The sequence below is a fragment of the Mustela lutreola genome, chromosome 12 (assembly GCF_030435805.1).
Source record: "Mustela lutreola isolate mMusLut2 chromosome 12, mMusLut2.pri, whole genome shotgun sequence".
Lineage (NCBI taxonomy): Eukaryota > Metazoa > Chordata > Mammalia > Carnivora > Mustelidae > Mustela > Mustela lutreola.
The window spans coordinates 15634524-15661125 of record NC_081301.1 but is presented as its reverse complement, the minus strand read 5'-3'; the positions used below and the strand labels follow the sequence as shown (position 1 = coordinate 15661125).

At 38.9% G+C, this 26602-nt stretch overlaps 1 long non-coding RNA gene across 1 annotated transcript; it reads right to left on the bottom strand.

The window, feature by feature from the left end:
• Positions 1-495: 495 nt before the first annotated feature.
• LOC131813163 (uncharacterized) lies at positions 496-26085 on the bottom strand. The gene is made up of 4 exons (XR_009346647.1): positions 26026-26085; positions 16419-16536; positions 13916-14016; positions 496-662 (listed from the first exon to the last, which is right to left on the bottom strand). It is a non-coding gene; the product is annotated as an uncharacterized LOC131813163 (long non-coding RNA).
• Positions 26086-26602: the final 517 nt, after the last annotated feature.

Sequence of the window (26602 nt, the reverse complement as noted above, 5' to 3'; positions counted from 1 at the left end):
TGAATAAAACTTCTATAAACTTTCCTGTGCAGGTTTTATATGGATATAAGTTTTCAACTCATTTGGGGAAATACCAAGGAGCATAACAGCCAGATCATATGGTAACAGTATATTTAGTTTTGTAAGAAACTGCCAACCTATCTTCCAAAGTGACTTTACCCTTTTCCACTTCTTTTAAAGTTCAAGAAATAGTCCTAGAGAAAGCCAGTGATTTATTCAAGGTTATTCAGTGCATTACTATGAGAGCGGAGAATTGAATCCAGGTTAACTGACTCCTTGTTCATTGGTCCATTACATTATCCCCAAGTAAGTCCCTTGGGTGTCTCATGGGTTAAATCTCTTTGCATACCAGAAAAAAAAAAAAACCAACCAAATAAAACCCCCCAAAATGCCAAAAAAAACACCGAAATCCCCCCAAAACCAAACCAAACCAAACCAACCAACAAAAAAACCCAGTACTTACTAGTGTGTATTTTTTATTATTGTTGTAAAACACATGCCTGCGGGGCACCTGGATGGCTCAGTGGGTTAAGCTGCTGCCTTCAGCTCGGGTCATGATCTCAGGGTCCTGGAATCGAGCCCTGCATCAGGCTCTCTGCTCAGCGGGGATCCTGCTTTCTCCTCTCTCTCTGCCTGCCTCTCTGCCTGCTTGTGATCTCTCTCTGTCAAATAAATAAATAATATCTTTAAAAAAATGCTTAAAAACACATACCTGCATGTTCATGTTTCTATACATCAATCAAAAACATGTTGCCCTTTTAAAAATGAAGTTTAGACACTGTGGTAGATATTAATGTCTTAATTGCTTGTTTGCATCAGCTGTTCAGGAAATCTTCCTTCCTAAGTGAAATTCAGTAGAAATTCAGTATTATTGGCTGCATCTTCTCATCACCATTGTATCCATTTTGAGTATGTGATGGGCAGAATTCTAGATTGCCCCCCACTGGGTGCAATTATCATGATAATGTTACTTTATTTTTTAATTTTATTTCTTATTAACATATAATGCATTATTAGCCCCAGGGGTACAGGTCTGTGAATCACCAGGTTTACACTTCACAGCACTCACTATAGCACTATAGTTTGTTCTATGAGATTAAGAGTCTCTTATGGTTTGTCTCCTTCCCAATCACAATGATGATGTTTCTGTAGATGGCAGTAGTTTTTTTGTTGATATAATTAAGGTACTAATGTATGGATTTTTAAATATGGGAATAATCTAGGTGGGCCTACTTCAATCATAGGATTCCTTTAAAAGTTAGCTCTTGCTACCCTCTGCATCTGGTCAAAAAGTCAAAAGATTCAAAGTGTGAGAGGGATTGGATTTATGTTTGCTGGCCTGGAAATGGAGGTGGGCACATGTAAGGGCTGGTGAGTAGTCTCTCAGAGCTGAAAGTGACCCCTAGCTTAGAGACATCAAGAAAATGGTGACCTCATACATCCAACTTCAAGGAACCAGAAGTCTGCCAACAGCCTGAATGAGCCTGGAAGCAGATTCTTCCCCAGAGACTCCAGATAAGAGCACCGCCTGGCAATAGCTTGATTTTGACCTTGAGGGACACTGAATTGAAAACCCAGTGAGCCGGCAGAGACTTCAAACCTACAGAACTGGATGTTGTTTTAAGCTGCTGAGTTGTAGGAACATTTCACACAGCAATAGAACATTAATACAGAGGATAATTCAGAATGACCATCTTTCTCTGGACAAGCTCAGGAGGCTAGATATCCTCCCCTCTTCCCTAATACACAGAATAAACATAAGATTGAAACTCAACCAACTAGTCATTTGCTCTTAGGATTTTGTATTTGAGCATTTGACTCCAGGATGGTAAGAAGAGTCAGAAGCCAGGAATTACAAATGCAAAATTCTCATGAGACTATTCCTAAATCTGGACAACTGCTGTACTCCTGATGGCCAGCCATTCCAGCAGGCTTCATCCTTGAATTCTAAACATGAAGTTCCAGATATCCACGGGAATGGTAAATTTTTGGATATACATCCCCAGTAATTCCATTTTGCTTGGATTACCAAGAGTTCTTTTCCTGTTGCCTATAAGAAATAAGCCAACTGATAGAAATGCTGAAAAAAATATAAACCAATTATTTTCCAAATCTTTCAGTCACATTCAGCAACCAAACTAATTTCTTTCCAGCCTCATTTGCTTAATGGAACATTTCATGACCTCATAGTGCCAGTACCAATCTGTTAGGGCCAACCCCATCTGCTTAGTTCTACCCACTATTTTCTGGGGATAATATCTGATGCTTGGAGAAATGAGAGTCAGGTATAGTGGTAATGTTGGACATTTAGGAATAGTGAATTAGTCAATATTTATAATTTTGTTCATTAAGTAGAATCTGAGAAGAGTATTCCTGTTATTTGAAGAAATATCTGCTATCCCAATAGTATAGTTCTATTAAAAGTTGTCAATCCTGGTATCTCTCAGTCCTATTCACACTGCAGGCTTGTGACCAAAACAGAACCAATCATATAACTCAATTTTCTAGTTGTAGGTTTGATTCAGAGATGGACACATGAACCTAAATGGACAATCAGAATCATTCCCCAACATTTTTCCCAATAAAGCATGTTTAAACCTAAGTATTTCATCTTCTTCTTCTTTTTTTTTCTTTTTAAAGATTTTATTTATTTATTTGACAGACAGAGATCACAAGTAGGCAGAGAGGCAGGTAGAGAGAGAGGAGGGGAAGCAGGCTCCCTGCTGAACAGAGAGCCCGACGCGGGGCTCGATCCCAGGACCCTGGTATCATGACCTTGGCTGAAGGCAGAGGCTTAACCCACTGAGCCACCCAGGTGCCCCAGTATTTCATCTTCTTTGAAATGATTGCAAATGGTATTATGTTTTAAATTTTCCTTTCTATATGTTCATTGTTAGTATATAACAATGTGATTTATTGTTTTTGAGTGTTGCATTTACTTGTTCTAGAAGTTTTTGTAGATTCCTTGGGCTTTTCAAAATAGACCATCATCTGCAAATAAGGTCAGTTTTATTTCTTCCTTTTAAATAAATATGCAGGCCATTTATATATTTATTTTTTCTTGCCTGATTGCAGTGGCTAGAATTGCCAGTATTATGTTGAATAAGAACAGTGAAAGTGGACATCCTCATCTTGATGCCAATCTGAGAGGGAAAACACACAATATTTCATCATTGTATATGATAATAGCTGTAGGATGTTTGTAGATGCTCTTTGTCAAATTGATGCGGTTCCCTTGTATTTCTAATTTTCTAAGGAATTTATTTTTATTTTAATCATGAATGGGTATTAGCATATGCATATTTTTTTTTTCTTTTTTGAGAGAGAGAAGGCAGGAGGTAGGGCAGAGAGAGAGAGAAAATCTTAAGCAGGTTCCACACCCAATGCAGTGCTGGATCCTGGGCTTGATCTCACAACTCCTGAGGTCATGACCTGAGCAAAAATCAAGAGTTGTATGCTTAACTGACTGAGTCACCCAGGCACCCCCCTGGATTATTTTTTTAACCTGGTTCTAGGTTTCTTGCTGGAACTAGAACCTTTTGCTGAATTTCAGGGACATAATTCTCTACCCTTTATCCCGGCTTGCCCATTTTCCTGGACTAGGGCCTGGGCTGTGCTTCTAGTATCCATCATCCCTTCAAAAAGCAATCATTTTGTTGTCTTCCATACCCTCAGGATGCAGAGATGTTTAAGACATGAGGCCTGTTTTTAAGGGACTGATGGACTAAGGGAAATGAGAATGATATTAGAGTGTATGCTTTAGATAGATATGGTGAGAAAGTGTGCAATGATGGGCATGGCACCTTAATATGACTCTGAAAGATTAGGATGGGCTTTTTGGAGACTTAGACACTTCCGTTGGATTTTAAACTTAAGTGTGACCTAGCCAGAAAAAAATGATGGGACGAAGATGGTATGAAGCAAGGGAAGGCATTTTATACATACACAACAGACTTCAAGCCTTACAGAACTGAGATTCAGATTTGAAAAGGGACATGTAAATGTCTAGGTTGCAGCAAAAATAGGTTAAAGTAAAAATGAGGAAGTGCTGCATGGCAAAGGATATTCAATAATGAAATCGTGCTATTATTGGAGTTAGAATTAAATAGATCCTGGAGACCTTTAAAAAGAAAAGAGATACCTTTTGAATGCTTTAACTATAGGCCTACACTGAAAGCTGAGACAGAAATATAATGATACAGTTAGTATTTTAAACAGCTCAAAGCACTTTCATGGACATTATTAGAGCAGAGACATCCAAAATTACTGAGCCCTACCCAGTCTTTACAGTGTCCCCTCTCCAGATTACCATCCTACCATAATCATGAAGTCATTCACAAGAAAAACAACAATGTCTGTGGGCAGCAGGTAAGCAACCTGAACGATGACATCCGGTTAAGGTAAATGAGAGGAGATGATATTTCCCACAAAATGGTATAACTCAACCTCCTGGGAGCTATTTGGCCATTAGTTGTTAGGTTATTGGAATTTATTTCCTCAACCTAAATACAGGCAGATAAAAAGGGATTTTTTTTTTTAAACTCAATAATTACTTCCAATAAAGACAGAAAAGAATGAAGCCCGCATTGCCAAACCCAAGTTGGGTAATTCTACTGAAGAGAATCTTCAAAATAGCAGATAAATATGAGACCATAAAAACGGATTATTACTTAGCTAATATGCTCATTGATTGTCTACTGTGTGGCCGTCATTGTGCTAATAACTGTAAAGAGTACAAATGAAGCTAACCCTGTGCATTTCCTGCCAGAAATGGAAGGTGAAAAGCTAGTCTGTACACAAGGTCAAGGTCGGAGACTGGTGGAGAGAGAAAGGGAGGTGAGAAGTGTTTTATCAGGAAGTGAGGAGGTGATGGAGGGCGATTTTATTGCAGAACAAAGAGGCTTGGTTAAATGCTTGGGCCGAGCAAACACAACATGCTTAGATAATTCAGTCTGGCTAGAACGTAATGTTTAAGAAGTAAGTGGGGAGAATATTTTTAGTGCCATGTTGAGATGTCCATACAGTAGCCTGATGCTATAGGGGACTTAGGATCCTGTCGATCAAGCTTCAAAAAGCAGGTTATTCTCCTATCTTACTCCTGAGTCAAGTCTTCAGTCTCTTGCCTTGGTAATTCTGTATATAGATGTCTGTTTGGCCAGTTGGTGACTATCATTTTTTTAAAATATCATAATGCAAATACTTTGAAAAAGATGTAGTTTATAAGACACATTTACTTTGCAGTGCTAACTAACAATCTGTATTTCCCTGGTGTATGATTCAGGAGAGTTGAAGTTACAGTAATTAGAAATGTCTTGATTAACCTTCAAGGCATTGTTTCATTGTGTTGAGGTGAAGATGTTTATTTTATTTTATTTTATTTTAAGATTTGTATTATATAAGGGAGAGAGAGAACATGCACGCATGAGTTGGGGGGAGGGACAGAGGGAGAGGGAAAAGCAGACTCCTCACTGAGCAGGTTGTCAGACACAGGGGCTCAAATCCAGGACTCTGAGATAATGACCTGAGCCAAAGGCAGATACTCAACCAACTGAGCCACCCAGGTGCCCCAAGGCGAAGATATTTAGTAGGCATTGAACTAGGATGCCATTTGTCATCTCGTAACATTCTTCAGCATTTGTCATATCCATACCAACCAATATATAGTCATTTTCTCAGTGATTCACTTTCCATTGCTTACAATTAATCTCTCTACCTAGATACAAGCAATAACTCAATGCCATTTTTTGTATTTAAATCATAAGTATATCTTTCTTAGACTTGTTCAGAGACAGTAGGGAGACAGAGATAAGTGAACCAATTACATTTCCTCCCTGATATTTTAAAATATGTGACCCAAGAAGAGCTGAGCATTCTGGAAGAAGGCAGAACAGAGATATCATGAGTCAGTACTGCCTTAAAAAAGCAAAAGCCGCAAGTGAGTCAATGCCTAGGAGAGTCAGTGGTACTGCTACAGCATCTGCATATCTTCCAGTGCCTAAACTATGTTTTCTTGTTCCTAAGAAGCTGCACTTAAAGATTATTTCCTCATTTTCATAAATATTCTCCACACAAGATGTTATTCCTTGAGGTGAAATTAATGATACCCAAAGTCTTAGCTAACACAATTAGACTTGGTGTCCCTGGGTAGAAGGTGTGAATGTGGACCTTGGAGATGAGAGGATTTTGTCTTCCAGGTAAGGCTTTGGAGCAGGCTGGGATGGCGGTCCTTGTGTCCCCAGAAGAGATATTAGTTGATGCAAAACAGAAAGATGGTTTCAATGGGGAATAATTCAAGGGGTGTGAGGGCAGTAGAAGGGAATCACTGTTGGTTTGTTCTCAAGCTAGAAGGTCACAGAACTTCAGGGTCATGGTTGATCTCATTCCTGGTAGTCACAGGAATCTATAGAGAATGATGAGTAAGCAGAGGAGTAGGTTGGAGAGGGTCTAAAACTAAACAGACAAAGAAACCAACCAACCAACCAACCAACCAACCAACCTTCCCAACCATTCTTGGGAAGAGCAAGAATGACTCAGAAAAGAAAGAGAAGAAAATAGGAAGAAAAAGAGAAGAGACAGGATCCTCAGTTTCAAAACTTTGTCCTTACTGTGCATTATATCCTGCTTTGGAAACTGTAACTATGCTTAAAGCTCCCCTACCGTGCCTCCATGCCTCCATCCACATTGCCGTGCGCGCGCGTGTGCACACACACACACACACACACACACCAGTTGCTTGTGTTACTTTGAATGAATGGATCTTTCTTTGAACAACCACAGTACTGCCACCTGTGTAAACCTGGACTGAATTCAGTTTAGTAGCTCATTTACGGTTACACATCATTGTAAGGGATTTGGACTTTACTCTGCAAGCAGGCATCTATACTAGTGCTTTCTTTTGCCCAACATTTTGTTATGAAAAATTTTAAGCATGCAGTCAACAGGGAAGGATATTCAGTAAATACCTCACAACTAACACCTAGATTGCACTATTAACATACTATCATACTTGCTTTATCAAATATCTATCCATTCCTTTTCCCATCCATTAATCTGTCTTATTTTTGGTTCATTTCAGAATAAATTACAGATATACATATGCTTCCACCTAAATTCTTCAGCATGTACATCATTATCTAGAGTTTGACATTTATTTATAGTTTTGATGTAAAATGTACATACAACAAAGTGCACAATTTTATATACCTCTATAATCAAATCATTATTCAGATTAAAGTAGTGCATTGTCCCTCAGAATATTCTCTCATGCCACTTACCAGGCAATCCCTTTCCCCACCCTGTATAAACAACCAATGTCTTCACTATTTTTCTCTCTAAATTTGTTTGCCTTCATTACAATTTCATATGAGTGAAATTGCACAGTATATGCTCTTTTGTGTAAAGCTTTCTTCATGCAGACAGATGTTTTTGAGAGTCATCCGTATTGTTGCATGATAATTCATTCCATTTTACCAGTGGGTCAGTACCAGTTGTTTATCCATTCTCCTACTTGATAGGCATATGAACTGCTTTCATGTTTAAGGATTTTAGGACTAAAGCTTAGTTTAGGGGATTTCAGGAGTTTGGGAATTTTAGGACTAAAGCTTTCAGGAAAATTCTTGTATAAGTCATCCTGTGAGCATAGGTTTTCATTTCTCTTGGGTATATACTTAGAAATGGAATTGCTGAGTCAGAGGGTAGGTATGGGGTTATGTTTACTTTCAAAAGAAAATGCTAGACTCTTTTTAAAATAATTGTACCATTTATATTCCCATAAAAGTTATGTATGATAATTCCACTTGCTCTACAACCTCCTCAGCCTTTGATGTTGTCACTCTTTCTGACTTCAGTGGATCTTCGTGTTATTAATTTTCAGTCCTTAATTACTAATGTTGGGAAATTTTTCCTGTGCTTACTGGCCCATTGTATATTTTCTTTCATAAAATGTATGTTTATAATTTTTGCCCATTTTGTCCATTTTTATTAGATTGCCTATTCACTTATAGTGAAGTCTGGTGATGTGCAGACATTTTATTTTATTGTATTTTTTAAAAGATTATTTATTTTAGAGAGAGTGTGCACACACGGGGCAGGGGGCAACAGGGAGGAAGAGAAGGAGAGGGAGAGAGACCCTCATGCAGGCTTCCTGCTGAACCTGGGGCCTGACCCAGAGCTTAATTTTACAACACTGACATCACGACCTGGGCTGAAACCAAGAGTCTGAGAGTTAGATGCTTAACCCACTTTGCCACCCTGGTACCCCTGTATGAAAGTATTCAATGGTGATATCTAATCGATCATTTTCATCTTTTATGGTTATTTCTTTCTTCTTGTTGTCTGAAAAACCTTTGTTCACCTGCAAGTCTTGAAGTTAATCTCTATGTTTCCTTATAAAACCTTTGTTGTACTTTTGCTCTTATGTTTAGGTCTGTGATTCTTCATAAGCTAAGTTCTGTGTATAGTGTGAAGTAGGAATGGATAGTCTTTTTGTTTAATGAATTCTTTGTTATACCAGCACCATTTCTTGGGGGAAAATATCTATCTCTGTCTTCTACAATGATTTCCTCTGTTGCCTTTGTTGGAATGGTTTAGGTTCTTTATTCTGTTCCACTGACTCATATGTTAATCCTAATTTTACCACTGTACCATCCTGATTACTACATCATTATAGTAAGTTTTTAAATTAAGTAGTGTAAGTATTGCAACTCTATTCTTTTTCAAGATTGTATTATATATTCCTGATCCTTTATAAATTTTAGAATCAGCTTGTCCACTTCTATGAAACAATCTGTTGGAATTATTTGGGGATAATTGACATTTCTTAACAATGTTGAGTTTTCCAGTATATGAACCTGTTATATCTTGTTTATATCGATTATAAGTGTTCTTTAATTACCCACAGCAAAGTTGTGCAGGTCCTGTACATAGCTCCTACGTAACTCTTATTGAAAGTATTCTCAATTTTTGTTTAAATGACGTTATTGTAAATAAAATTATTTTATTTTAAATTCCATTTTTGTTGTAGTGTATAAAAGTTCAATTGAGTTTTGGGTTACTTTTTTATCCTAAAATCTAATTCATTTACTAATTCTAATAGCTATTTTTCAATTACTTGGGATTTTTTATATAAATAACCATGTCATCTGGCTCATTTGATACAATGAAACACCATCTTTTTTTGCCCTCAATAGAAATGCACTGTTGGAAAGAAAAGAAAGAACGTGGTAAGAAATGGAGTTTATAATCATTGGATAGATATTCAAGTTCTTTTTCTCTTTAAATCTGAATTGGGTAACAGTAGAAAAATATCCAGAATTAGATGAAGAAATTCAAGTATTTACTCACTCCTCATCTAAAGAATAAAACAGACTTCTTATTCACATCTTATAACTTAGTAAAGGGAGAAACAGCACCTTTCAAAGCTCCCTTTTCTCTTTCATTTCTGAATTCCTGAAAGCCAGTCATGTTCCTAGACTCCCCCTTCCAGAGTAGAATTTCTGGCTATATAATCTTGGATAAACAGCTTTATTTTCCATTGAATGAGATTTCTCCCTGATAGGAAAGCAAGAAAAAGTGAACTACAAATATGGGAAATATAACAACCACCCATTAGGTAGTATAGAGTTTAAAGACATCAGAGGAGCTCAGTGGGCGAAGGTCAGCTGCCTGGTCATACAAAACCCCATGGGGTGCCATAACCTTTGTAGGTCCAGATCCATTTGAGGACTGTCTTTGGGTTTGCCTGTCTCAGATACTCATTGTTAAAAATGTTTCAGAGTGTATCAGATTTAGGAATGCTGGTTCACATGAAGAAAGTTCTGAAGAGACCCATGACTAAAACCAAAATAACAATGTACTAATTTATACTGAGAAATATAAATCTAACATAAATTGAGTTTTATGTCAGCATGGGCAGTACATTCTCTCTCAAAAGGCCAGATATGTAGAAAGATAAATTAGCAGAAAGTATGCCTGAACAGCACAGGATTGAAACAAGGCAGAGGCATCTATATGATGCAAATACTTAATTGCTTTAGTTTAATATACCCTGAGTATCCATCTCCATAACTGGCATACTCCAGCAACTACAACCAGACAGATGATATTTTTAGGCTGGAGAATGTTCTTTCCTGCACAGAGCACTTCTCTGCAATTCCACTGAAGGACACTTCCAGCCTATTTTTATGGTTCCTTTCTGTGGTTAGGGTTTTATCTTCCATTAGATTACTAAACTGATTCAGAACAATTCTGTATTTTTAGTTCCTTGTCATTTTCTTGCTCATACCCATCATGGATTGATTTCATAGCCTACACATTAGTAAATAATTTGATCTACCTTCTTTCAAAGTTCTTACTCTCTTTGGAGTGTTTTGATTTGTGTCCAGTTGAAAGCAAGGTGCAGTTCTTGGAATAGCCTGTAAATTCTTTTTTTTTCTTTTTTTTTTTTTAAGATTCTATTTATTTATTTGACTGAGAGAGACCATAAGTAGGCAGAGAGGCAGGCAGAGAGAAAGGGGTAAGCAGGCTCCCCACTGAGCAGAGAGCCCGATGCAGGGCTTAACCCCAGGATCCTGAGACCATGACCTGAGCTGAAGGCAGAGGCTTAACCCACTGAGCCACTGATGCACCCCGTCCTGTAAAATCTTATTGAATCTTCAGAATGGTCCTGAGAGGGGGTCATCATTACTATATTTTCCTTTTACAGACGTGAAAACTGAGACTTAGAAAATTTAGCTGATTTTTCCATTGTTAGCTGAAACAAATATGTATACACGCACATACATATATGTGTATATATTACACATCTGTCATGTGTCAGGCATGGGAGGAGTATGGTGTAATAAACAGCCTATCCTTATTGTCTGTCTTAAAGCAATTAGTGAGACCTAAAGATTAGCACTGTGAAATTTAAACATGAGACATTTTGTAACCTCCATTATGCTATATAAATGTTAGGAAGCTTTGTTTCCTCTGAGACTCATTTTGTGTAATGACATAATGAATGTGTGAATGAATGAATGACTCTGCACTATCTTTAGTATTGCTTCTTTCTATAAATAAAGGAAAAGCAAAGTTGAATAAGTATGTTCAAATTTTTAGAAATTTCAAATGACCAGGGCCCCAGTTGTTGCAACTTTTAATGAATTCCAGCAGTGTTCTGGCATTGTGCAGGATACAGAGGAGACATGACCCAGACTAACAGACACACCATCAAAGTGGGACAAAGGCCATCAAGATAACAGAAGGAGAAGGTGAATAACTTGCTCCAAGAGGAAACAGCTGGAGCTGGTTTCTGAATGCTAAACAGTTTTGAGTTTCTCTTTGATTCAAGAAAGCCAAATCCTCACAACTTCAACTTTGAGATGTGTTCTGAACATCCATAAGACCCCCAAACTGAGTTGGGAATCTCCTGTGGAGAGGTTTCCTTGGGTTATTTTCTTAACTCTTCTCTTCTGCATTGGTTTGTCGATGTAAGAGAAATGGCCTTTGTCTGATATTTTCTTCTCTGATCCCAGCACAATGCTGGAGGGGCAAAGGTCTTGCAACATATAAAGGGAAAATATAAGACAGATTGACTGGTAAGATGTTTCAATTTAAAACAACATCAATAGGTTCCACTTACTTGGTTCTTAATATATACTAGATATTATGATGAGCACTTAATATAGTGTCTTATTTAAACATTAAGTCAACTGTGGGTAGGTGGGCTGTCATAGTCTACATGGTGTAGGTGAAGACACTGAAGTCCAGAAAGGAATAGTGATTTACCCAAAGCTGGTAACCTCTGAGCAAGAACTGAAATGCAGTCATGAAAAGTTCTTAAAAGTCCAGGGACTTAACCAATCCCCACAGTGCCCCTTTCTGGTCAGGGCTTGTGGACTGCATTTGCCATAATAACTTCCTTCCCAGCTCTGGCCTAACATAATTGTCCCCTTTTCCTGTATCTTCTAAAGTAACTCTTTTGACTCTATTAGAGCATTAAACATTTAGTGTTATTTTAAGTGTCAAAATATGTATTTCTGCACTAGATTCTCTTCTCCTTGAAGGCAAAGACAATCTTTAGAACTGTTTATTCCATCATGATTGCATAAGACCTTATGTAAGACAATCTTTAGTGAGCATGGGCTGAATTGAAGGTCATTTGTATTCTTGATGAAGGTTAAGTAGTATATAACCTAACAAGAAGATGTCATAGGTTACCTGTTTCATGAGTTTTGCTAAGATCATCAATCAGAGATGTGTCCCAATTCATCAATAAGGAAACCTTTTGTCCTAATTAATAAGCAGGTAAACCTTGCCAATCACTGTTATAAATAAAGAACACACATCTACTATGCTCTTATTATTTTGTCATACACTATGGGAACATATAATTCCTCTCCTAAAAAAATCTATAGTCTTGGAGAAAAACAGAAAACCATACTTTTTGAGGAATATGAATGTGTGCATGTGTATTTTCTGGGCCTATCAAAAGGTTTGTCCCAGACAAATGCTCAGTTAAAGTTTGTTGACTGACGTTTAAAAACAGAGGACAGTGATGTCAGCAAGACAACCAAATAAGATGTCCCTCCTTCTCTCTTTTTTATAATGCAAAGCATATTTGCTTTTTATAATGCAAACTCACCTTCCACAACCAAAATTTAGCAAGCATTGACAGACAAAAGTGCCCTTGTGGGAGTTTTGGGATTCAAGTGGGGGATTTTGCAGTCCAAAGGGAGAGGCTTTTGAGAAGGCAGAATCCTACCCAAGTGGCCAACTCGCTGACCCTGATGACAGCTACAGACCTAGAAAAAGCTCTGTACTCCTGAAGACTCAACTACAACACACTGGGCTTTTGTTATATCAGTACCATATGCTAAGGACCCAGAAGGAGTCATGCCCACTCAGGCATCAGGTACTAGGCACACAGACGTGTGCCTGTGGCTGTGGACCCTGGTGTGGCCTGCAAAGTGCCCAGCCTCTTTCAGCCATCATCTGGGAGCCCCTGGAAATAAGCCCTCCAAATTCGGTCAGACTAAGGATCCAGAAAGCTCCCTGTAACTGGGTTACAGCCACAGTCTATGAACAGTCCTGCAGTGCAGGGACCAGGACCAACTCCTCTCTGTACCCATGGAGATCCTAAAGGGCCCCATCACACTTTGCCAGTAGCCCAGAGGCTCCTCCTCAAGGGAGACACTCATGTCTGCAATCTCCAAAATTCTGTTAGGGTCCTATATTTGGATCCAAGCCCTTCAAGCTGTGGCACACTGACAGACCTGTCAGCTTAGGGACCAAGCAGGAGACACCCCTTTCTGCATGTCTGAATTCTAGAAGATCTTAAAAGGTGCTATGCTCAGCTCCAACACTCCCATCCACAGTCTATGAGTAATGTTGCTGGCCCAGGGAACTAGCAAGAAATACTCCATCTATATACCAAGAGATCTAGAAAATGTATTATTCTTATTTCCAATCCCCCCCAGCTATAGCCTGTGAGCAGCTCTACCAACACAGACGAAGTAGAAGACACCCACATCTACACCTCAGGCGATCTGAAAATGGCTCTATACTCAGCTCCAGGCCCTACCACTATGGACAGGGGCCAGCCAGCCCACTCAGGGACCTGACCCATGACACACCAACCCGTGCCTCCCAAGCCACATCTGCAGATTTCAGGCTTGGTTGTAGAACCTGAAATAGCCCTGGAGTTCTGTCCCAGCCCCTCCTGGCTCACAGTGCAGAGCCAATCCTGCCCACCCCAGGATGGATCAGGAAGCAGCCTTCCCAGGAAATCGGTGAGAGCCATACCTTTCTGCACATCTGGTCATAGGCCATCTTAGGACTAAACTGAGGACCCTGAAGCAGACACTTGTCTCTGTCACCCTACCAAACAAAGTACCAGAGTCCCATCACAGAGGGACTGGACAGGATCCATACTCACCTGAGCCTCTGGTAACAAGCCCAACGGCCATAGACCCAGTGATAGACTTGTAACGAGTTCTAACCCAGCACAACTGCAGTTCTGGCTGTAATCCCACCAACCTGGAGACAAACAAGAGAAGGTCTTTACTTGGTGAAACCACCCAGTGAAGACTGGAAGCAGTGTTTGAATATAGATTAAAAAATAATAATAATAAGGAGTCCTGATACTGAAGAATATTAATGATAGAACTGAAAAATGTGTGTGTGTGTGTTTCAAGTTGTCATTTGTAGAACTTAACAAATTTACATAATATTATATGTCAATCGTATCTCAATAAAGCTAGGGAGAAAAAGAGTATGAGTCATAAACCACATACAATGAAACTCAATTCCAGATCTTTAAAAGACCCTTTTATAAACTTGACTTTCTTAGTTTTCGGCAGAAAATCCCGTTCAATCTTCTGTCTGAAGCTGCTCTTACTTCCCTCTCAATCCTATCTAAATTAATCTACTTTATGTCTCTCTAGATGCAGAGGGTTCATTTCCTTTGACTTGGAAGGTCCTAGTTTCCTAGAATCAGATTTTGTTTCAGAAGACCGGTGCCTTCTAAGGAATTCACATGTAGGAAACAGGACTACGAAAAGAAACTCAGCTGACATAAAAATGTCACTCTACAAAATGGGCTGATTAAATAGTAAAAGGTCATTAATTCAGATTCTGTTAGAATTCAATCTAAGCTGAGTGGAATTTACTTTCCTATGCCTATGAACACATGATTTGGCAAGAGAAATAGTGTGGCAATTTTAGAGGAATATGTATTTTAAAAATTGACAAGTTGCTTCCAATTATACGTTATCAGCAATAATCATAACGCCACCAGCAATCCATTCATATATTTTTATTGAATCATATTCCCTAAAAACCTTCAAAAGCCAGCACCTTATTTATGTAGTTATTTATTTATACACTGTCTAGTTCCAAAAGGAATTTGAAGTGGCCAACATAACTTTTTTAGCCCAATTCAATTGAGCACCATATATTTGTAGATTTCATTACAAAGAACACCTGCATGTCTGTCTCAATTCACAGAACGCAGTCATCTGAAGTAGGTGGGAGAGAGTTCACAGAGCCCTTTTCTTAAGTGAGGGAACTGCGGCTCATATGTCTTGATGACTTGTCTAAGCTCATCATATAGATGGATGTAGGCAAGAGCCTTGTGAGGGCCACAGTCTGGAAACCTCTCCCCTGGTTACATCCCATAATTAGGTCTGCTTTCCAAAACAAAGGTCTGCTTTCCAAAAAACAACATGGTGCCTTTCATTCAGATGCCTCATTATTCCAAATAATTTCTCTAAAAATTAGCACCCCAGCCTTGAGTGTGAGTAGCACTGAATCACAGAGATAGGACAGGAATCCCAGGGTCAGGATGCTTGGGCATGGGAATCTGTGAAAAGTCAGACCTGGACCTTGTCATAAACATCTCTGTTTTCATTTCCCTCCTCCCCACTGGTCCAGGCATGCTGTCATCCAAGCTCTTCTTATCTATGAAAGAAGCAGCTACAACGGCCCATCAGCTGGACCCTCCCTGGGTTATCCACTGGAATTAACCCCTCATACTTCAGGGAAGGTTTGTTTTTGTTTCGTGTGTGTGTGTTTTCCTTTTTCTATAGAGATTTAATCAGATCACCTGTTCCTGCTTCAATACCTCTACTATCTCTTTGTATTAGGTTATAGAACATAATTCAATTTCCTTAGCTTGGAATGTAAAATCCTTCAGGATCTGGTCCCAAATTAACTTCCCTTCTTATGCTGCTCTGAAGATACCACGTGCCTCTTAATCTGTGGGTATTTAGTTTGTCTTAAGCCATTTTACGTTTCTTCCTCATGCCATATTTGTTCATAGGACGTTTCCTCTTACCGTGGATGTGCTCTGCCCTTATTCCACTTTTTTTTTCTTAAAGATTTTATTTATTTATTTGACAGAGTTCACAAGTAGGCAGAGAGGCAGGCAGAGAGAGAGGAAGGGAAGCAGGCTTCCTGCTGAGAAGAGAGACGGATGTGGGGCCCCATCCCCGGATCCTGGGATCATGACCTGAGCCGAAGACAGAGGCTTTAACCCACTGAACCACCCAGGTGCCCCCACCCCCGTATTCCACTTTTTAAGTGCAAAATTTCTTTGCAGCCTTTAGGATTATAGTTGAAATGATATCTCCTATCCTTATGGAGAACTTTGCTGACTCTCTAGGCATCATAAACTACTTATTGTGTTTTGATGGTGAATGATGAAGCATCATTCACCATTTACTTGAGTTAGGTTACAGGTGTCTCTTATCAAAAAATTATTCATGAAGAAGATTGACTTGAGGGGGAAAAGAATCAGATACATATTCAAAATGTGTGCATAACAGTTTTTTTTCCATTCTTTATATAACAACACTATGTCCAAAAATTGGACAGTAGCTTAATAGAATCTTTATTTTTAACCATAACTTCATCTTTAAGATTCTTATCTAGTTTCATACCTTTTAAATCCATGTAAATGTCGGTGACTCCTAAACATAAGTCTCCGGCTTGGATCTTTCCTCTCAGGACGACTGCTTATTTGAGGTCTCTCCTCAGATGTGCTGCATAGATCTCAAACTGAACATGATCAAGAGTGAATTCCTGATATCCCCTCCCGACCCAGTTCTGCCCCCGTGTTCTCCCCCATCTCAGCTGATGGTACCTGTCTCCTGCTGATTCAGGCCACACACTTTGGACCCTGGAGACCTCTCATTCCACCTACTCATCCTATCCAACCCATTGGCAAATCTTTCACCCATACCTTCAAGATATATACCTAACCTGATCCTTCCTCACCCAGTCCATGGCTATCCCATTCACCCAAGATAGTTCTTACCTAGATAACTTCAATAACCTCTTAAAATCTCTTTCCAGATTTTGCTCCTGCTCCCTTCTATGTATTCTCAACCCACTGAGACATTCCTTACAAATAAAAATCCAGATCTTTCCCTTCTCTACTCCAAATTCTCCAAAACTTCCCAGTCATCTACAGGAAAATCTAAAGACCTTCTAATGACCTTCCTGGCCCAAATCTGACCATTGATTCCGTCTCTGATACACCCCTGGGTTCTCCCCCTTTGTTTGGTTGGCCCCAGCCATGCTGGCCTCCTTTCTATTACTGAAACGTGCCAGACTCACTTTTGCACCTTGTTTGTACTCTGACATGCCCTTTGCCTGGACTGCTGTGTTCTTCCCCCAGTATCTGCATGACCACCTACCCCCACCTACTCTTTGTCTCCTCTTTACCTTCTGCGGGGTGGCAACCATCATGCATTCCCAGCCAGCCCATCTAAATTTGCACTCCTCAGCTCTTGATGTTTTCTTATCCCTTTGCAGGATTCAGTTTTCATCTTACCATGTCCTATATGGTCAGTTTTGCTTTGTATCTTCTTCATTTCCTTTCTGTCCACTAGAAACTATGCTTCCTAAATTTAGGGATTTTGAATTGTGATTTTGATTTCTAGCATTTCAAACAGAGCTGGAAAAAATAAATAATTACAAGGAGATTAAAAAGAAAGGCAGGAAGATGTGTAGGAAGGAAGGGAGGAAATTCTACCTATTATATTATATTTATTATTATGAGGTCACTTGTCAGAATGAGGCTGATGTATACTAATGATAAGGAAATATTTTCAAAATATCTTACAGGGAGAAACTAGATTTCAGAATGGCATGCATAATGTCATTCCAGTTTTTTCACGTAGCTAATTTTATGAGGTTGTAGATAGAGAGAATGAAGGCCGAGAAGGGCATATGCCAGTAAACAGTGGTTGTCTCTGGAGGTGGTATAAAATGGCACTTACCATCTTTGTTTTGCATTTCTGTATCATTTGCATTTAAAAATATGTATGTATTAAAATTTTAACAGTGGAAATTCGATATTCAGTGATGGCGTAGATACATATTTTTTGCACACTGAAAGCTGTTTATAATATACTCATCACGCCGAAGAGCAGTTTAGAGAACAGTAATAATGTAAGCGCTAATGTTCAATTTGAAAATCCAAATACCCTTCAAATTAAATGTATTTTTTGCATATTTGTTGCCAAAACACATTTGGTCACAAAACCTAACCTAAGCTGACATGAATTTATTTTTAGACATTAGCACCATTATCGTGTGAATATTCATGATTTTTACTAATTCTGCCCTAGACCTGCTGTGGATGGTATGTCATATAATAAATATGCTCCAAACTAACTTTCTAAAATCTAAACAAATTTTGAAACACATCTAACCTCGAGATTTTTTACCTAAGGCATTTTGGATGTATTTTATGTATCTTCACACCAAAACTACTATTTCGGGTTGGTATGATTTTGATTAACATTTTTTTTTTTCTGTGTTTGCTCAGTTGAATCTTATACTTTTTTTTTTCTTTCTACAAGAAACTTCTTGTGCAATAAGTCTGCAATAGGATTTCTTGTGTAATAATAAAATAACATATAATTTAAATTCAATTAAGACCTTAGGTAGTACCTCACAGGCATGGAACAAAGTGTTTTAAAATTAAGAGAGCCCTTGCCTTAGCTAAGTGTGGCTTTGTGCTTGGCCTCATGTAACCAGCCAACCTTAAGATTTTGTTGACGCAGTCTCCACGTTAGAGGAAGGTAACTTATTAGATTATACAAGAATGGGTAAATTTGGATGATATAGGGATACAGAAGAGGACAGATTCAAGAATAGTCTGGGACAGGTTCCGCCTCAGGGACAATACTGTAGGGTTGACAGATGCACAATCCTAGCTGGGTTGTAGCACTTAAGCATAGGGCAACAGCGTTTCCCCCATCCCAGCACTGAGGGCTGGTTTCCACTCAAGACAGGAGGGAGTGCTGCTGATATTAATAGAAGGAGCGTGTTCTTTTCCTGTTCAGCTATTTAAAGAAATGTTCAGCTGCAAGGTGTGCTGATTTATGCAGGTTATCTTCTTCAACCCAGATAGAGCTCCCTGCGTCTCCCTCCCATTACATCTCCCCCTTAATGGATCTGTAACTGACTTTCATTTTGTGATATAGAATTTATAAGAAAGAGGCTGTGTGTGTGGAGGGGGCCCCTGTTACTGTTTCTAGGTGCTGCTGATCACACTTGTGTAGGGGATAAACACCCTTAATTGGGTTCTTGGCTATAAATGCCTCGTAAACAAATTTGGAAGACAATCAGGCAGTGTTAAAGGAGAGGTGGGAAATTATTGTCACCCACTGGGTGACCTTAGATTGTAATAAAAATGATTCTTCATGGGGATTAGAAATGGAACCAGCTCCTCAGGAATGGCCTAGAAATGTGGCCAGGTAAAATGTAACAGCATTAGACCCCAAAATGAATGCAATATGCAGTGTGGACTTTGGATTTTCAAAGTCCCTTTGCAGCCTTCAAGGGTCAGTTCAATCACTGTTTCCTCCTTAAAGCCTTCCCAAATTCCCACTGCTCGGAATTAATTTCCCCTTTCTCTCAATAACTATTGTTCGTGTTTTCCGCATCTATTAGACTGTTTATGATACTCTTCCCACTGTCTGGCTATAAAATGATAGTGTTTATTATGGAGCTTCTCAAACACTAGTTTATCTGTGCACTTGTTTGAGGCATTTAGCCAAACCTGTCTGCTGTCCATATTTCATTTACTTAATAGTCTCTTTATATTTACTAACTTTTAAAAAGATTTTTATTTAGTTATTTACTTGAGAGAGAGAGAGAGAGAATGATCAGGGGGAGAGGCGGAGGGAGAAGCAGACTCCCTGCTGAGCAGAGAGCCTGGGGCCGGGGCCGGGCTCCATCGCAGGACCCTGGCATCATGACCTGATCCTGAGCTGAAGGCAAATGCTTAACCGACTGAGCTACCCAGCTGTCCCTATATTTACTAACTTCTAAAAACATTCAATTTCTTCTTTAACCTCAACTTAAGTAATAACATCTATAAAATTAATATGGTACTGTAATTATATATGTACATATATATACCCATATATTTGAAAGGAATTGAAATTAAAAAATCAAGGAAGAAATAAACATGTAACTATCAAAATTTTAAAATATTTTCATGTATCACCTTAAATCATTTAGAATATCATCAGTAGTTCATATACTACATATTAAGTTCATATCAATTTTTTTGTGAAACACTGCTCCATTTGCACTGTTTGGTCCTAGGGTATATGAACCATGTTTTACATAATGCACTGTATTTGGTATTTTTTGCTGAACACCTGCTCTATGCAAGCTAGTATGCTAGAGCACACAATTCTCAGTATTCAAGACATATAATATTTTAATATTGTAATGTTCTGGTAGAGTTCTAAAATATAAAATATTAAAAGTCAAAATGAATGCCAGGCTTCCACTATAAACAAAACATATAGATAGCATCAATTAGAGACAGGAGTGATGATGTCTGGCTCAGGGACTTGTTTAGGAAACTACTGAAGGTAACATATTAAGTATCTGGTCTATTTTCCGCTAAAGCCCATGCTTTCTCACTTTGCACTACAATTGTGGAAAGCTTATTTTTATATCTTCATGTTTTCCTGACGGAACTTTTCTAGAGGAGCCCTTTAAATCCCTCCCCACACCTTGCTCCTCCCCAAAGGAGGAGGAGTGACACTTGAGTCATGGAATGAAGTCTATGGATAGTGCTCTTTGGGACCTCATGCCTTCAGGTGTACCTGTGAGATAGTTCTTCTGTCCTCCTGTCCCTGTGTCTATACTGAGTTGGGTAAGAGTAAATCTGAGGGGAAGGTTCTGCAATACTGCTTCAACAATAAAGAACCTATACATACTTCAACCCCACCTGTCTTTACTTTTGGGACAATTTCCTTAGTTACTTCTGAACTTAAGGAAAGGAAAAATGTGCTTTTGATTGGTCGCCTTAAGCCATAACATAATAGGGCCTTCCTATTTTGAAGTGCTTTGCAAACTCCAAAACTTTAGAAAAAGCATATTTTTGTTGTATTTTATGAGTTATTTGTAATATAAATTCACTGCTATCCTTACTAATTATTTTACATAAAATATGTACAAATGCATAGCTTAGTTCCTGAGAAACAAAAGATACTCAGGACGTGTTATTTGTTTTCCTTGTTCATGTCTTCCTCCTACCCCTACCTCTTAATTACCAGCGACATAATATCGTGGTATTGTCTATCCTTGGCCCATAGCTGCTGACTCTGTCCCTCTCCCTTCATCCCCTGGCCCTCCAGGAAAACATCAAGTTTCGCATGGTAATGTAATTAAGGTCATATTCTGCCTTCAGTCATCAATGTGCAAATGCTGTATGACTAATGAGACAGTCTTAACAGAGTCCCCGAAACTGTATCCTCCAACCAGACTAAATAGGCACGGTGTCCTCAGCCCCTTTATGACAGGAATGAAAATGTGTCCACCCCTTCGGGCTCTGGCGGAGTCAGGAAAGTAAATAGAGATTTTCAGAACATGTGTTTTAATAAAGAAAAATCAACTTCATTCACCTCTAGTGCTCTCCTCAGCTACATTGTTGCTTCCTTTCAGAAAGCTGGACTGGGGTAGCAAGATGGGAATTCAAGTACCAGGCAGACACAGTGGCCTCAGGTTGATATGCAGGCATCAGTCAAGAATGGGAGAGCCATTGCAGGGTGTCTGGGTGGAGAGGAATGGCCCGTGTGAGACTGGAACACTGGAACGACGTTGCGATTCAGCTGCCGTTGCCGGTTTAGCTCATTCTATCTCCTGCACCATGGTCTGTGCTGTCTACTCTCCAGAGGGGTGTTTTTTTGTTTTTTGTTTCCCTTTGTATTTTTTTCCTTCATATACTGAGATTATGGTAACAACTACATGATAGAGCTCATGGAAGAATGAGGTGAGGCTAAGCATTTGGACGGTTTGTAGCATAGCATAATGCAGTGCTAAGAATAAATAGGACATAAATATTGGTTTTCTCAATATTTTAAAATCATAGACCCTGTCTTTTTGTGACTAATCCTGGGCATCAATCTTCCTACCAATTTTTAGCCCTCAGCCCTCATTGGTCTAATCCTAACAATTATATAACCTCATGATTTCCTCTCTTGCACTGCTGGAGAAAAGCAAACAAACAAACTTGACATAGTTTTCTGCTGCTTCCACTTTGGACTTTCCTGAACAATTATCTCCAAAATATGTGGGAGTGATTTTTCCAAAAAAATATGATTCTCATCCTAAGGCTTTCCTGATTACAATCCTTCAGTGCTTTTCTACTGTTTTTAGAAAAAGATGGCAAAATAGATGACATGGCGTAAAATGTCCTACACAATCCAGCTTCTCCCCCTAATGTCCCCTGGCTTGCCTTTCGTCTTTGGCCTCTACCCATGCCTGTCTTTCCTTCTTGAAGTCACTCTTCTTTTTGTCTTAGGGCCTTTGCATGTGCTCTTTACTGAACTTTTTCTAGGTGATGTCTTTGTGTTTCTCACATCTGCTTAGGCATCAATTGCTCCAGGAAATCTTTCTTGACATCCCCTCTGTCCCATCCCAGATAATAATGAGTCCCTTTTCTGTATGATTTTTTTTAAATTGTGTGTGTTTTTGTTTTCTGCAGCACTTAACCTAAGTTAAGGAATTATATGTAGGTGCGATTACTTTGACAGTCTTCAATCCCTCTTCATGAGGGCGTGGACCTTGTTTTTTGAATATACTCTTACTTTCCTCGATCTGAAATTATTTGAGAGGTGCTTTATTATTTTGTGAAGGTACTGAGCTATCACTCCATGAAAATGTTTTGAAAAATTAATATTAAAATATATTAAATCATCTGCTTATGGTCATCCAGCCATCAAATCATCACATACTGGGATGTTAAATTGGTAGCAGTGTCAACAAAATAAAACAAAAAAAGTTTTAAAGGAGGAGAACTGAGAATGGGAATGCCATATGCTTAGAGCAGGCAAGGAGTTGACAGGAGCACTCTATACCCTCCTCTCCTTCCTCTGAAAATGTTTATACTCAGTCTTAATACTTTTCCACTAGGCACAGATTGGTCCTTCTCCATATAATTCTCCACCAGCTAGTTGAAACCTGTTGACTAACCCAGCATATATTTGAACCACAAGATTTCTTTAATGCTGAATGATGATGAATATTATACTAACAGTGTGGTGGTAGAATCAGAAAATGATGGTTTGGCTTTTTTTCAAAAAAAATTCTTATTTTTATGAAGATCTCTTAAACCCATGTTATCTAGAAAAGCCATGAATATATAACCCAAACTGGATAAATCATTGAACAAATTAACAGTGAATGAGTGAATGAATGAATGAATATAATTCAGTCATATGGGAATAACAACTGTTCTACCCTTAATGTTGACATGAAGTCCAAAATGCCAGGTAGTATCAGCATCTCTGTCTCTGGTTTATTCCAGAATCAGTTGCAGGTCTGACCACACTCGGAAAGCCGTATGAAATGGGACAGAGAAGACAGAACATTCCAGTTTCCCCTTGCTTAGTGGGAGCTTTATTCCAGGATCTTGTTCCAGTTCTGATTCTCTGAGCGTTGTCAACATCCTGGTGTTACACTAAACATGAGGAGATTCAGAATGATGTAGGTTACTTGGCCTTCCTGGACTGCCCAGGCCACTCTGGACTACCCCAGCCACTGGACTTTATTCCTGTTCTATTAGGATTTGCCTCCTGCCATCAAACAGAAACACTTCTGATCTACAGCTCAGCTCCTGCAATCTTTTTGACAGCTTATCCACTATAGGGGTTTAATCTGCCCCAGGTAGATCAAAAAGAATTGATATGAATTTTTTGATTGGGTGCCTCTCTTTTTTCTCTCCATCTCTTTACCGTTCAGCAGCTGAAGGGGATCCATCATGATAATTTCCTGTTATTAGGTTTGAAGTGTTTTGAATGTGAAATGCCTTTTCACTTAGAAAGAATTGATGCCTATAACTTGTAATGTGTTAGCAGTTTGGTAGAGTGCTTGACAGCCCAAACTGCATTACAGGTAGCTAATCCCCATGGCTGAGCTCCATTAAAGAATAGATCGTATCTGTTAATACAGCCATAGAGTGTGGGTCATTGTGCTGAAAGGCAGTCTAGCTGCTGGGAGAAAGATTATTATGTGACTTTATTCTATTTTAAACTTGGAGAATGTATGGTAGATATACTAGTCATGATTGATTAAAGATACCAGAGGGGATTTTATGACTCTCCTGGTATGTGCCAGGTTTATAATTCCCACCAGGAAGAAAAATGTCCCCAATGGCTTAAACAAGACCAATAGCAAATATCAAGCTATGGACAGCTACATAGCTCCTGTACATTCTTCACTGTGACTTCACCCATATTTCATACTATTCTTTGGAAAAGATGAGAGCCTGATGCCCTGTGATTCTTAATGTTTATTGAAAGTACTCCATAAAAGAAAAGTTTCTGATCCAATATTGTGGCCCTGGTCCAATGTGAGTTATTCATTTTTTTTTTTCTACTAGACCAAGAAAAGTAAGTACCTTTCCATTTTTGTGCCATATCTAATGGGTAGGGAGTGAGAATCTTGGGGTTCTTTATGAAAGTCCAAGAACTGTGACAATGAGTATGTGGCATGGTTCACTAAGAATGACCACCATGGGCACACATGGGAGAGTAGAGGCCAGTGGGATACCTATTTGTCATCCTCAATATAGACCAACTCAAGGACAGTTTGACAACCATAATCTTTGGAGTAAGTAAGAGTACAATCAGGTTTATGGTTCTCGCTGATTCATGCTTTCTATAGAAAGGTTCTGTAGAGTGAATATTTGTGTCTCTTTCAAATTCATATTCCTATTCCAAATTCATATTCTAATCTTCAATGTGATAGTATTTGGAGGTGGATCCTTTGGGAAGTGATTAGGTCATGCGGTTGGCACCTTCAGGAATAAATTTAGTCCTTATCAAAGAGACCTCAGAAAGCTCCCTCCACCTTTCTGCCATGTGAGGGTACAGAGAGAAGAAGACCATCTGTGATGGGAAATGGGCTCTCCCTGGACAATGAATCTGCCAGCATCTGGATCTTGGACTTCCCAGTTCCAGAACCATGAAAAATAAATGTTTGTAGTTTAAAGCACAGTATATGGTATTTTTGTTGTAGCAGCCCAAACAGACTAACACGATTAGAATACCTGGAGTCTGGATTATCAAGTAGCACCCATTTCATTGTGTTAAATGTAGTTTTTAGAACACAGAGCATTATTAATGGAACTCCATTAAAAATAGCCCATTCGTCAATTTCACTGAATCAATTTCACCGAGCAGGCATTTGTACAGTAACTTTGAAATTCCATAAGAGATCAGAGAAGTGCTGACCAGATGTCTAGCCTTCAAGAATATTCACGTCATGACAAGACACTAAATGCAGATGTGTGGAATAGTTCAATAACCAGTCAGATGGGATTCAGATACCAGAATCACAGTAATGTATGGTCTCATAAGCAGCTTTATTCTATGACTCACACAAAATGACTTCAGAGTCAACTCAGAGTCACTTGAGGTGGAAAAGATGTTTCTCAAATTCCACTCAGTACTTATTTCTTATGAACCAGGGATTGTTCAGAGATTGCTACTGGTCTAGTTTAAGTCAGTGGGAACATTTTTCTTCTTGGTGGGAATTATAAAACTAGCACATACCAGGAGAGTCATAAAACACATACAGGGAGGGGGCGCCTGGGTGGCTCAGTGGGTTAAAGCCTCTGCCTTCAACTCAGGTCCTGATCCTAGGTTCCTGGAATTGAGCCCCGAATCAGGTTCTCTGCTCAGCAGGGAGCCTGCTTCCCCCTCTCTCTCTCTGCCTTCCTCTCTGACCACTCCTGATCTCTCTTTCTGTTAAATAAATAAATAAAATCTTAAAAAAAAAAAAAACAGGGAAATTTTGGTCAGTGGAGATTATTATATTTACCAAAAGTGGCCCATATTTTTAAACTATTTTTTATTCAAGTATAATTAACATACAGTGGCATATTAGTCTCAGGTATACAATATGATTTAATAATCCCGTACATGTCTCAGTGCTCATAAGTGTCCTCTTTATCCCCTTCATGTATTTCACCCTCCCCTCTTACCACCCACCTTCCCTCTTACCACTCACCTCCCCTCTGGCAGTCATCAGTTTGTTTTCAGTTTGAATCAGCAGAGCAGATACCTGGATTCCCAGTCTAGCGCTAGAGCTGGGAAATTCTAACATCTTTATTAAATAACTTTTTTAACCAAATGTATCAAATTTTAGGGCTGTTCAGTTACTTAATAATCTCACTTATTTAATAATTTCTTACTTAAGACCAATAGGGATTAATATAAATTGGATACTTCTGTTTCGTAGCCGAGTAGCTTTGGGTTAATTCTCTGTGCCTCTGTTTTCCCATCTGTAAAAGGGAGGGAATAACGTTTACCAAATTAAGTAATTGTGAAGATTAAAAGGAACACCATGTGTGAGACCAATGTGTTGGACACACGCTAAATGCCTTACCATTTCTGTACCTGAAATTCTTGCCAGTCACAGAAGAGATGCAAAATCTCATTGGTACAGCTGTCTTTCTGTGTGGAGCTCCACCTGCTGAAATGATTGAGAACTGCCCTTACAACACAGAGAAGGACATGATTGTAGTGTATCTTTATGAGCATTAAGTCTAATGAGCAGGTGGAGAGGAAAATTCATTTGTTTTCCG